This window comes from Mustela erminea, chromosome 2 (assembly GCF_009829155.1).
Source record: "Mustela erminea isolate mMusErm1 chromosome 2, mMusErm1.Pri, whole genome shotgun sequence".
NCBI classification, from domain to species: Eukaryota; Metazoa; Chordata; class Mammalia; order Carnivora; family Mustelidae; genus Mustela; species Mustela erminea.
The window spans coordinates 44,545,179-44,558,579 of NC_045615.1; the positions used below are offsets into that span (position 1 = coordinate 44,545,179).

Sequence of the window (13,401 nt, forward strand, 5' to 3'; positions counted from 1 at the left end):
AAAAATATGCTGGCCTACAACATTTTGACCACCTTTCTGTAGTTACCAAGCTTTTCTTTTTGTTTTTGTTTTTTTTTAACCTGTTCCCTTGTGGTGGTAATGTTATTGCAATGATTTTTTATTCATAGTCCATTTACAGCTTCCGTAGTTATGAACAGAACTATGTTGCAGAGCAAACTGTTTGCATTCTGCTCACCATCAACAAATAGTTTTACTACTGGTCCATAGTCATTTTAGTTTTGGCAGTTTTTTACGGTTTCCTGTAAGATATTGATTGTTAATTGGTGGCTCTTGGACAGCAAACTTTTTTTTTTTTTTAAATATGGAATGCTTCACAAATTTGCGTGTCATCCTTACGCAGGGACCAGGCTAATTCCAATTTTACTATATGGGCTGCCAAAGTGAGCACTAACTCAGTGTTTTTATTTTTCCTTTTATTCCATTTGTGTCCTTTCAGGTGAACATGTCCCTGAAGGTTTTGCTATAAAACTGCAGCAATCTTTTTTACATATAGCCTATTCATTTTAAATGCCTGGACCCGGTTGGCATTTAATGACATTTAAGTTTGTCTTATTGGCTGTGTAAGTACTTGTTAAGAACAGGGATAAGTGGTAAAGATCGAAGTGGAAAAAAAAAAAAAGATAAAAGGTAACCATTTCATGTAAATACAGTATATAGAATCAATCATTTCACAGGGGAAGTGTTAGGTCCCCCAATAATGGGTCTCTGATCAAAGGAGTGAGACTGATACAAAGCGAAGGTCAAGCAAAGCTTTATTTCGCGCCAAGCATCTAGAATCAAACTGACTGTTGGGGGCCGCCTCTTACAGAGAGAGTGAGTGACTCCCAGACTCCCAGACTAACTTTTATAGGGCAAAGACCATGTGGTTGAGCCTGGCCACACACAGGTGGCCAATGAGATTGTAACACACAGAGAAAGCTGCACAGTCATGCTAGGTCACACACGGGTGGCCAATTGAACTACAGTTCACCGCATAGTAGCTATTTGAACTAGTCTATCACCTTGGTCAGAATTGGCACCCAAAAGGCAGGGCCCACACTCCTTGGTAGCTAGGGAGACAGTATGCCTGCCCCACTGATTGGATGTCTCCACCAGGCCTGACCTGCCCTTGTGTTTGGGCTTTGTGACCTGGGACTGGTTTCTGGGACTTGCTTTTAAGTAAGTTCCCTGAGCGGGGGCAGGGTCTGTTTAAGTTTTACTGCATAAACAACAAAATCACTGTTTAACCAGATGGAATCGCTCTGGCTAAATAGGTCCTTACAGGAAGCAATCATTAAGAGTGAGAAGTGATCATCTATTTGTGAAAAGGGCTGGGCCCACTCCAGCGATAATAGGAACAGTGTTTGCCAGAACTGAAAACTTTAGAGAGAGCGCACGTGAGCACACATGCGCATGAGCGGGGTGAAGGGCAGAGGGAGAAGCAGGCTTCCCGCCGAGCAGGGAGCCCGACATGGGGCTGGATCCCAGGACCCCTGGATCATGACCTGAGCCTAGGGCAGACGCTTAACTGACTGAGCCATCCAGGGACCTCAGAAACTTTTGATTGTGAAGCTAGAGGATCAGCATGAAAGTTAAATGTTCTTTAACTTCAAGTAAATTCAGAAGATGGCTCGGAGTTTGCCAGAAGAGCTAAAGGCCAAACATGGTGAAAGTGAGGTTATGAGGTAATTGCCACAAGCTACGCCCAGCTTCTTCAGTTCCAGGCCTGTTTGAATCTGCAGGACATCAAAGTGAGGAGAAAGGCTGCAAGTGCCGATCATGCAATTTCTTAGGAGAAGGAAAGTTCTTCAGCTGGTACAGATGGAAATTGTTCCATTTGGGGGAAAAGATGACAACAGGATGTATGGAGAGAGGTGGTGAATAGTGTGCAAGGTTTTAAAACTTTGAAGGACCATGGGAGAATGTATCCTGGGACTGCAGAGGTAAGCGTCCTTTATTTTAAACAGTTTTTCAGATTGCACGGTTTCATAGTTTGCAGAGTTTATGTGCATGGGGATAGAGGAATAGATTTGTCCCTTGTCATAGCCCTAGTGATCTCAGCTATGAAAGCAGAAATGAAAATCCATGACTTAAAAATACTGCAGATAGGATTTTGCTAGGGGTAAACATTTTTTAATTTTTTAAAAATTGCGGTTAAATATTCATAACATAAAGTTTATCATTTTAACCGTACATGTTTAAGTGTATGATTCTGTGGCGTTAAGTATATTCACATTGGTATTTTCACCATCCATTTCCAGAAGGTTTTCATCTTCCCCGACTGAAACTCTATACTCCCCATTCCTCCCTCCCCGCTCCCCCTTGAACCCCCACCTCTCATCCCTCCAACCACCATTCTAATTTGTCTCTATAAATCTGACTACTCTAGGCACCTCATACAAGTGTAATCATATAATATTTATTCTGCTATGACTGGCTTATTTCACTTAGCATGATGTCCTCCAGGTTCATCCACATTGTAGCATGTGTCGGAATTTTCTTTCTTTTAAAGGCTGACGATACCATATTGTATGTATGCATTCATCTAATGATGGACGCTGGGGTTGTTTTCACCTTTTGGCTATTTTGAATAATTCTGTTATGAATATGGGTGTACAAATATTTATTTAACCTGCTTTTGGTTCCTTTGGGTATATATCTAGAAGGGAGTTTCTGGATTATATGGTAGTTCTATTTTTAATTTTTTGAGGAACGATCACATCATTTTCCACAGTGACTGCACCATTTTACCTTCTCATTAGCAATGCGCAAGCTTCCAATTTCTGCACATCCTTGTCAACACTTATTATTTTCTGTTGTTTTTTTGTTTGTTCGTTTGTTTTGTTTTGTTTTGTTTTGGCTAATAACTATCCTAATGGATGTAAAGTCATACGTCATTTTGGTTTTGGTTTGCAAAACTGTTGACATGCTGTTGAACACTTTTTCATGTGCTTATTGCTACTCATATGGTATATCTTCTTTGGAAAAATGTCTTTATTTAAGTCCTTTGCCCATTTTTGAATTGAGCTGTTTTTTGGTTTTGAATTGGAGGAATTCTTCATTTTTCTGGATGTTAATCCCTTAACAAATACCTGATTTGCATATGTTTTCTTAATTCTGTGGGCTGTCTTCTTACTGTGTTGATGCACAAAAATTTACGATTTTGATGAAATCCATTTACTTATTTTTTCCTTTGTTACTGTGCTTTTGGTGTCATCTCCAAAAAATCATTGTCAAATCCAGTGCTATGAAGTTTTCCTCTCTGTTTTTTTTCTCAGAGTTTTATGATTTCATTTCCTACTTTTAGTTCTTTGATTAATTTTGAGCCCATTTTTGTACATGGTATAAAGTCAATGTTCCTCTTTTTTAATAGTTGGATTAGTTTTTCCAACATCATTTACTGAGTAATTTTTAGTTTTTAAAGGAAAATTCTGATTTTTTATCATGCCTTTAAATTATAATTAATGTTTGCTTACATTTGTTACTTTTTTCTCTAAGTTTGATGTGAAAGAGAACATCTATTGTGGAAACGTCCAGGTAGACACACACACAGATACACATAGAAAGACATACAGATCAATAAACATAAAAACCATAAGAGTTGTGTTTGCATGAGATTCCATTAGGTTGCTTATTATGTTCCATAAGACACTATGGAACATACAGACACCATTGAATGAAAGACTTTTTAAAAATTTTGTTATTTTTGTTATTTTTATTAGTGAACTATTTTACATTTTAATGTAATTTTATTTTTAAAACATTTTTAAAATTTAAATTCATTTTATTAACATATAGTGTACTATTAGTTTCAGAGGTAGAGGTCTGTGATTCATCAGTCTTATATAATACCCAGTGCTAATTACATCAAGGTCCCTCCTCAATGTCCATCACCCAGTTAACCCATCCCCCCAAACCCCTCTCCCCCAACAACCCTCAGTTTGTCTCCCAAGATTAAGAGTCTCATATGGTTTATCTCCCTCTCTGGTTTTGTCTTGTTTTATTTTTTCCTCTCTTCCGCTATGATCCTCTATTTTGTTTTTTTGTTTTTTGATTTTTAAAAAAATTTTAAAGATGTATCTTTGACAGTTTTTCTTTAATAATTTCACATATATTTTGGATTAAAGTTATTATCATGAGAATGTAATGGAGTTAAATATTTTGGTATATGAGTTATCTTTAAATATCTTACAAATATAACCTTTTCTTACATATAGCTTACAAATATAAACTTTTCCCAGTGAGAAACCTCAGATAAAGGCTAATCAGATTTACTGCTATTTTGTTTTTTTATGAAAGATTAAACTTTTTAAAATTCCAGCATGATTGTTTATTTATTTATTTATGTTTCTTTTCAAATTTTTATTTAAATTCTACTTAGTTAACATACAGCACAATATTGGTTTTAGGAGTAGAATTCAGTGCTACATCATTTATATACAACACTGGTGCTCATTGTAACAGGTGCCCTCCTTAATATCCATCATCTACATAGCCAATCCTCCACCCACTTCCTGCCATCAGCCCTCTGTTCTCTATTTTTAAGGGTCTCTTATGGTTTGTCTACCTCTTTTTTTTCTCCCCCCCATGTTCATCTGCTTTGTTTCTTAAATTCCACATATGAATGAAATAAAATGGTATTTATCTTTCTCTGATTGACTTATTTTGCTTAGAGTAATAGCCTCTAGCTCCATCCACATCTTTGCAAATAGAAAAATTTAATTCTTTTTGTAATATTCCATTACATATACCCTATTTCTTCTTTATCCATTCATCTGTCAATAGACACTTGGGCTCTTTCCATAGTTTGGCTGTCGTTGATAATGATAATGCTGTTATAAACATTGTGTTGGTGTGCCCCTTTGAATCTGTATTTTTGTATAATTTGGGTAAATATCTAGTAGTGCGATTGCTAGGTCATAGGGTAGCTCTATTTTGAACTTTTGGAGGAACCTCCATACTGTTTCCCAGAGTGGCTGCCCATTTTGCATTCCCACCAGCAGTGTTAAGAAGGTTCCCCTTTCTCCATATCCTTGCCAACATCTGTTGTTTTCTGTGTTGTTAATTTTAGCCATTCTGACTGGTGTGAGGTGACATCTCATTGTAGTTTTGATTTGTATTTCCCTGATGATGCGTGATGTCAAGCATCTTTTCATGTGTCTGTTATCTGGATGTCTTCTTTGGAAAAATGTCTATTCATGTCTTCTGCCCATTTTTAAAGATTTTTTAAATTTGTTTGACAGAGATCACAAGTACGCAGAGGCAGGCAGAGAGAGAGGAAGGGAAGCAGGCTCCCCGCTGAGCAGGGAGCCTGATGCGGGGCTCGATCCCAGGACCCTGGGACCATGACCTGAGCCGAAGGCAGAGGTTTTAACCCGCTGAGCAACTCAGGTGCCCCTGTCCATTTTTAAATTGGATTATTTGTTTTTTGGGTGTTGAGTTTGGTAAGTTCTTTATAGATTTTGGATACTAACCCTTTATCAGATAATATGATTTGCAAATATCTTCTTCTGTCCCATTGGCTGTATTTTAGTTTTATTGTTTGTTTCCTTTTCTGTGCAGAAGTCTTTTATCTTGATGAAGTCCCAAGAGTTATTTTGGCTGTTGTTTCTCTTACCTCTGGTGATGTGTCTAGTAAGAAGTTACTGTGGCTGAGGTCAAAGAGTTGCTGCCTGTATTTTCCTATGATTTTGATGGTTTCCTATCTCACATTTAGGTCTTTCATCCATTTTGAATTTATTTTTGTGTGTGGTGTAAGAAAGTGTTCCAGTTTCATTCTTCTGCATGTGGCTGTCCAATTTTCCCAGTGCCATTTGTTGAAGAGACTTTTTTTCCATTGGATATTCTTTCCTGCTCTGTTAAAGATTAGGTGGCTGTATAGCTGTAGGTCTATTTCTGGGTTTTCTATTCTGTTATGGAAGCTGAAATTTCTAGATTTAATTATTCTTTTTTTCTCCCAACTTTATTTGCTAGGAATTTGTTTTATAATTAAATATGCTCAAAACAATTAAGTAATTCAATAGAAAAAAAAAGGTCATATAACAGGTTTTTCTTCTGACTTTATGGAATTATAAGCAATTTATTCCTATTTCAAAAGAAGTAGATTATGAAATTTGAGCCTAAAGGGCCAGAAAAACTTATAAATGTAGAATGCAATGTGTAGTACATTGATTTGGTTCAAATTTGGGGCAAAAAAGAACAAGGTTATCCAATTTCACAGCTTGAATGTTAGGCTTTGTTTCATTTTCTCAACTCAAATGACATAAAATTACTTGTGAATTTTAAAGTATTAGGAAAAATATTGATCATTGGAGAGATTCAAACCATTGAAATATAATACTTAGCAGGAATATCTGCGTTCAAACATCAAACCAGACCAACTTAAGTGTTTAAGAAAAAAAAGAATACCTGGAAGCTTCTTCACTGACATTTGCCACAGCAACCATTGTGTTCTCTTTTATTTTAGCAGATACTTCATCTAAATATTATATTTTTGATTATTTCTAGCTAAATGGAGTATTCAATAGCTTTTTTTTTTCAATAGCTTTTAATAGGAATAGCACTTCATATTTGCCAAATTTCAGTCCCATTTCTTTGTTATTTTTCAGTGCATTAAAACATGCCTATTTAATGTTTGGTTATTTCTGTTGTTCCTACAAAGGCTTGTTGAATTATAACAGTTTATAATCAGAGTTTTAAGCTCATAAATAAATGCAGAAGTGAAACTCCTCATTAAATTATAAGCCATTACTAGACTGTGTCTTAACACATGCAATTAATTTGCTGACAATCTATATGCCAGACATTGTGTTAAGTCTTTGTGATATAATAGTGAGAAACTTGGAACTTAAGGGATACAGACAAGAACACAGGCAATTAAAATATGTAATAATATGTTATCAAAGTTCTTTAAAAGAGTTTTTGAGGCTGTCTTATAAATGTCTTAATGTTTGACCAAAGTCCTATCCATATTGATTCATATATCAAATGACAAAGAACAATTTTGGACTCTAAAAAGTTCTGGTGAAAGTTGTAAGGGAACAGTTCTTTCATTTTTTAATGTGATTACATGTCTGCTCTCGATTAAGTGACTTCTGCTAGAGAGCTGTGTTTGGTCATTTTTTGTAAAGAGGTCAGAATAAGGTCGTTTGTTTTGTAACAAGGTAGAAGGTTTTGGTAAGTCTTTAGGACACTGGTCTTAGCTAGTTTTAAGTTTTCCTTTTGTACCTCTCAAATGGAGCATTGAGAATTCCTTATGCCTCCCAGTAATTACATAGCCAATTGTAGAAAGAATTGAAGAATGCAAGAGTAAGTCAACGATCAGCTTTGTTTGTTTTCTTTAGAATATGGGGCACCTGGGTGGCTCAGTGGGTTAAAGCCTCTGTCTTCGGCCCAGGTCATGATCCCAGTGTCCTGGGATCGAGCCCCGCATTGGGCTCTCTGCTCAGTGGGGAGCCTGCTTCTTCCTTTCTCTCTGCCTGCCTCTCTGCCTACTTGTGATCTCTGTCTTTAAAAAAAAAAAAAAAAATAAATAAATCTTAAAAAAAAAAAAAAAGGAATATGTAAAGTTTTTGCTACATTAACTCAAGGACTCCTTCATGTAAAAGTCTGGATAACCTAACAGCAAAAATAGCATTTACTGAAAAAATTTGGAATCCTAGAATGTAATCCAATATTTGACTTAGAAGAAGTGTTTGAATTTACAAATCCAGAGCAATGAAAGAATGAATCAGTGTTTTTAGATCTTATAACCGAAGCTATGCTCAAGATAGAAAGCTAGATTATAAATTTAGAGATTATGAGTCTGATTTAAAGATTATGAAGTTTCTGTTTCTATTCCAGGAAAATTGTGTGATCTTGTTTTACCTCAGTTGAGTCATTCATGAAATGAAGACAGTAGTAGCTACTGTGGCTGTCAGACAATGAAAATAAACAGTGTCATCAATTCTTCATCATTAAGGTATTACTCACCTTGGGGAATGTTCCTTTGCTTCTGTTGCATTTTCATTTAATCTACACCACCCATCTTTTGACTCTTTACCATTTGTTATTGATTATATTAGGGTGGTCATTAGGGAAGAGATATAGATGGCTAAAAAGATTTTCTCCCTCTTTTTCTTTTTGTCTCTTTTTGTTTAGGTTTTCAAAAAGCATTGATGAAATTAAGATTTGAGGTTGTAAATTGGATGCAACAGTGTAGGGCTGCTACTTGGTGCCATACAATGGGCAATGTCAAGGGCAACTTCCCCAAGCTGGTTGTAGAACCCAGGGGAGATATTGCCTGCATCTTCTACAGATGAAGCTTTTCTTACTGATTGATTGGTTGGAAAATCAGGCATTCAATTTCTTTTATGTTCATGATCATTCTTACTTTATAACATAAACATACAATAAGTGAGAAAGTGGACAAGGAGCTCTACTCTTCTCCCAATGTAAGGAAGTTAAATGCTTTAACTCTGACCTTCTGTCTTTCAACTTCAGCTCTATCATTGTTGCCGATTTTAGTTGTATCCTATTTTCTGATCCCTATCATCCATGATTATTATTAGTATTTTAACAATTAACATTTATTTAAATTTATATCATATTTTGCAGGTTTTAAAAGAAGGATTTTATTTATCTATTTGAGAGAAAGTGAGAGTAAGAGAGAGAATGAGAGTGCGTAGAGGGAGAGGTAGAAGCAGGATCCCTGGTGAGCAGGGAGCCCACCATGGGGCTGGATGCCAGGACCCTGAGATCATGACCTGAGCTGAAGGCAGATGTTTGACTGACTGAGCGGAGCAGGTGTCTCATATTTAGCAGTTTCTTTATTTACTCTTGGTGATCCTAAGCTTTTCTTCTTGGTCCAATTTTCTTTTCTTTTCTTTCTCTCTCTCTCTCTTTCTTTTTTTCTTTCTTTCTGTCGTCTTTTTTTAAAGATTTATTTATTTATTTATTTGAGAGCAAGAGAGAGAGCATGCACAAGTTGGAGGAGGGGCAGAGGAAGACAGAGAGACTCTTTCTTTTGGAATACTATGCAGCCATCAAAAGAAATGAAATCTTACCATTTGCGACAACATGGATGGAACTAGAGCGTATCATGCTTAGCGAAATAAGTCAAGCAGAGAAAGACAACTATCATATGATCTCCCTGATATGAGGAAGTGGTGATGCAACATGGGGGCTTAAGTGGGTAGGAGAAGAATAAATGAAACAAGATGGGATTGGGAGGGAGACAAACCATAAGTGACTCTTAATCTCACAAAACAAACTGAGGGTTGCTGGGGGGAGGGGGTTTGGGAGAAGGGGGTGGGATTATGGACATTGGGGAGGGTATGTGCTTTGGTGAGTGCTGTGAAGTGTGTAAACCTGGTGATTCACAGACCTGTACCCCTGGGGATAAAAATATATGTTTATAAAAAATAAAAAATTAAAAAAATAAAGATTTTATTTATTTATTTGAGAGGGAGGGTGAGAGGAAGAAGCAGACTCCCTGCTGAGCAGAGAGCCTAATGTGGGGCTCCATCCCAGGACTCTGAGATCATGACAGAGCTGAAGGCAAATGCTTAACTGACTGAACTACCCAGGTACCCCCTTGGTTCAATTTTCTTATAATTGCATTCTGTACTTAGTTATTTCAGCAAAGTGTCAAATATATCAGACTTATTGTGCAGGAAAGTATTTTAATTTAACTCTTACCTGTCAATGATACGTTAGTTGAATATAGGTTAATAGTTTTTTTTCCTCAGCACTTTGAAATTATCTTTTGGCAAGTATTATAACTTAAGATTTTCTGTCAGTATAGTTGTTCCTTTGTAGATAATTTTTGTTTTCTCTAGATATTTTATAGGAGGTACTCTTTATATCTGATAGTCTACATTTCACTCTATGTTTATCCTACTTGAGACTTGTGGTCCTTCAGTCTGAGAATGGTACCTGTCCTTTAATTCAGAAAAAAATTCATTTGCTTCTTTAAATAGAATTTTTTGCTATTATTTATATTCTTTCTATTGGGGTTCCTATTATACATATCTTAGAACTATTGATTCTGTCATCCATGTCACTCAGATAGCCTCTCATACTTCTCATCTGCTTGTCCCTCTGTTTTGTATTCTAGGTAACTACTTTAAATCCATTTCAGTTTACTAATTTTTTTTCCCCAGCTGTATCTGATCAACTTTTCTTTTTTTTTTTTTTTAAGATTTTATTTATTTATTTGACAGAGAGAGATCACAAGTAGGCAGAGAGAGAGAGGAGGAAGCAGGCTCCCTGCTGAGCAGAGAGCCCGATGCGGGACTCGATCCCAGGACCCTGAGATCATGACCTGAGCCGAAGGCAGCGGCTTAACCCACTGAGCCACCCAGGCGCCCCCTGATCAACTTTTCAACCTATCCCTTGAAGTATTTATTTCAATGACTGTAATTTTCACTTTTAGCATGAAATTTTTTTTTTCCAGATTTATTGCTATTTTTTTACTCTCTGTTTTTGCTTCATGGCTTCTATTCCTATCTTTTATAGATTACTGCATTCCATTTTGAGTGCACATTCCTTCATTGCTTTAGATGACCCTTAAAAAGGGGTGGTTTAAACTCTTGTGAGCTAGTCTTCATGAGAAGCGTTTTTCCTGGAAATCAAGAGTATTCTACATGATGGAAGTATGCCATCATTGTTCCAATTTTGCCTCTGCAAGGGCTCCAAATTCCTTGTAGACAAATTCATCTTGATGTCTTGTAGATACTTACAAGTCAATTTCTCCAAGAAGATTCCATCATCTCCTTCACCCCAAACTTCTCCTTTTATGTATTCCCTTTCTCAATGAAGGGTACTACAGGCTTGTTAGGGCTTCCCATAACAAAGTACCGTAGACCGGGTGCATCAAGCAACAGGCCTTCATTTTCTCAAAGTTCTGGAGGCTAGACATCCAAGATCAAGGTGTCAGTAGGGTTGGCTCTTCGTGAAGCTTCTCTCATTGGCTTATAAGTGGCCGTCTTCTTCCTTTGTCCTTACATGGTCTTTTTGCTCTGTGTGTCTGTGTCCTTATCTCCTCTTCTTAGAAGGACACTAGTCATAGGAGATTAGAGCTCACACTAATAACCTCACTTTAACTTACTTGCTTTAGTTAAGGCCGTATCTTTAAATATAGCACATTCTAAGGTACTGGGAGTTGGAACTTCAACATATGAATTTTGGGGGCTAAATAATTCAGATACCAAGCAGTTAACTCAAGCCAGAAATTTGGACATTGTCTTTTATTACTCTCTACTTACCGTCTCACTTTCAGCAGTCATCACTGATTTCTATTTCCTAAATATCTGTTAAATTTATCACTCCTATGAATTTTACCTGTTGCTTCCCAACTTTCAGCCATCATTATTTTTTTCTGATTTCTTTCCCTTTAGTATTATATTCTTCTCTTTCTTCTACATGAAAGCCAGGGTAATTTCTTTAAAAATATAATTCTTATAAATTTTTATCCTTGTATTAAAAATAGAAACCCCATATGATGCCATAACTCCACAACTCCACTACTGTGTATATATATTTACGGTGGTATATAGTGGTTTTATATACATATATATACATATATGTATATATATATATGTGTATGTGTGTGTGTGTATGTATGTGTATATGTGTATATATATATATATATATATATATAGTGGAATATAGTGGAATATTATTACTCAACCATAACAAAAAATAGTATCTTGGTATTTGTGACAACACAGATAGACATAGAGGTTATTATGCTAAGTGAAATAAGTCAGAGAAGGACAAATTCTGTATGATTTAACTTATATGTGGAATCTAAAAAAAACAAAACAAATGAACAAAGAAGCAAAAGCAGAAAAAGACTCATAAATACAGAGAACAGACTAGTAGTTGCCAGAGGGGATGTTGGTGGAGGATGCATTAAATAGATGAAGGGGATTAAGAGGTACGAGCTTCCAGTTATAAAATAAGTAAATCATGGAGATTAAAAGTACAGTGTAGGGAATATAGTCAATAATATTGTAATAATGTACAGTGACACACGGTAACTACAGTTATCATGGTGAACCCTGTTGTAACAAAATAGCATACTTGAGTCACTATGTTGTACACCTGAAACTAATACAACATTGTATGCCAACTATACTGAAATAATAACAATACAAAATATGATACTTATGATTATATCCCTGTCTGTCTCTGCTGAAAACCTTCAGAAGTCCAAAATCCTTTCCATGGTTTATGAAGCTTTGATCTGAATGGAACTTGTTTTTCTCTTAATCTCATTTTTTGTCTTACACTGTTTCTTAAGACATTTTCGGTTCTCTGCACACGACATACTCTCTCCAGCCTCTGGGCATTTGCATCTTGTTCATTATACTTGAAGCAGTCTCCTTCCTTCCTTTCACCTCATTTTTGATAACTCCTATGGATCCTTTAGATTTTGGCATAATAGTTTTTCTGTGAGGAAGAATCTCATTATCCTTTAAGTCAAGTAAGTTGTTTCTTAAACTGTCTGCCCCCATAGTACGTGACACACCTAATTACAACTGCTTGTTTACTGGCTTTATAACCCTCTATACTGGAAGTTCTGTTTGAACAAGGATTACTCATACATAGTTCACAGTTGTGTCTAAGTATTGCCTAACCCACTGCACTTAATCAATATTGACACTTGGCATACTCCGTGTCATTGTTATGAAGCTGGAGCAAATGGTACCTTATTTTTCACATCATTCTACTTAAAAAGTTCAACCCTCCTATTCATCCTTGCTTTATTTTTTATAGAAGTGTCCCTATCTGATTTTGTATCTATAGACTGATTGATTGATTGATTGATGATTGATTTTCTCTCTCCCTCCCTGTCTTGCCTGCAAGTGTAGAGGTTGTGCTCTAGACTATGTGCATGAGAACTGGAGTCCACTTATGTTTTTACATGGCTGTTGATGGAAGAAATTTCCTACAAAATATTTCTGGCTTTGTGCATTTCAAACTTTGTGCTTTCTATAGGACATGCACATCTCACTATAGCATCCCTGGCCTTACACCTTTGGGTCATTATGCTAGGTGACTTGGTACCATTGGGTGCCGGGAGCCTTCCTGGAAGTTATCCCTACACTGGGATAGCTGGAAATAACTAAACCACGCACAGGGGTGGCTTGAAGCTTAGACAGATATCCTGCTACATCTAAACAAAATCTATCCCCAAATTTCTCCTTAACTTTATATAACTCCTTAACTAATAACTCCTTAACTACCACTTAACACCAGGGGGAGTGAGAATGGAAAGAGACAGAGGCCTTAATTAATTATGGTCAATTTTTTCTTACTTTTTCATGTTTTACAAAACATATGACCATGTGAACACATTGTCAGGGGTCTTGGAAGGGTCTTTGCAAATGAGGGTCTTTGAGGCTTAGCCTCATC

The 13,401-nt window shown here is 36.3% G+C and overlaps 1 pseudogene; it reads right to left on the reverse strand.

Annotated features, from left to right (window-relative positions):
• Window positions 1-316: 316 nt before the first annotated feature.
• Window positions 317-409, reverse strand: LOC116585430 (annotated as a pseudogene).
• Window positions 410-13,401: the final 12,992 nt, after the last annotated feature.